Source organism: Solanum tuberosum, unplaced genomic scaffold (genome assembly GCF_000226075.1).
Source record: "Solanum tuberosum cultivar DM 1-3 516 R44 unplaced genomic scaffold, SolTub_3.0 scf00519, whole genome shotgun sequence".
Classification (NCBI taxonomy): Eukaryota; Viridiplantae; Streptophyta; class Magnoliopsida; order Solanales; family Solanaceae; genus Solanum; species Solanum tuberosum.
The window spans coordinates 302,167-303,268 of record NW_006239445.1 but is presented as its reverse complement, the minus strand read 5'-3'; positions in this window follow the sequence as shown (position 1 = coordinate 303,268).

Here is a 1,102-nt window from a genome sequence, read left to right as displayed (position 1 = left end):
ATATACTCATTACATAATTGATATAGAAACTTAACATTCTCGCTCAAGATTGAATATCTAAAGTGTGAATAACACAAAATGAGAGCATAGCATTTGATAAACAACGAGTTAGGATGAGTTTGATTACGTTATAAAACTTTTGAAATTGAATTATGTTTAACATTTTTTTAATGATAGTATCAGAATCAAATTTATCTATTTATATCCTTTTATTATAATAATATTATTCACGTTTCAAATATCTTTGTTACGGACCAGCATGAATTTTTGGAGTCCCTCATCAATGAATTATTAATTAATTATCTCTTTATTAAAAAAAAAAAAACAAATTCCCAATTGCAGAATGAATGATTGTGACCGTCTTTTCTTTTGTTTTTTCCCCACGTTTCTTGAGCAATGTACCCAATATACATTCATATATAATTCATGTTATACGTCATTATGATTACTCTCGTTGTTTTAATTTGCTTATTTTATTTTGATTTAGCCTTAATAAATTTGTAATATTTAATTTGAAAATATGTTAAGTATAACAAAATATTATTAATTTTATGATTTTGAATATGTATATAAAAAGTAAGAATTAAAGAGTTATCAAAAACGGAAGAGACTTTTTTTAAAAATTGGATTAAATAGAAAAATAAGACAAATAAATTGAAATAAAGGAGTAATATTTACTTTTGATATTATAAGGTTTGGGATGAGGCAATGAAAAGTGAATCCAAACAAGTGCTTGAGAATGAGTTCATATTCTTCTTGTTATAGTAAGTGTTGCAATTAATTGAATCAGCTCTTGATGCAACAAAATAAGAGTTCTTGGTGTAAATAACCGCAGTTGACTAAATATCCATCATGATTGAATCACAAGAAAAAAAGATGATAGCATAGGGTAGAGTAAATTCGATGGTATGCCACAAGATTATCCAAGCAATTTGCTACTCCTTTCCGTTCACTTTCACTTTTTCATTTTCAACTTCTCATACCTCTTAAAAATAATGATTAATTTACTATTTTACCTCCATGTTACTTTAGGTAAAATCTATCTTTGGAGAAGTAATTTGGATAATAAGTGATCAAATCCCCCCCCCCCCCCCCCACCCCC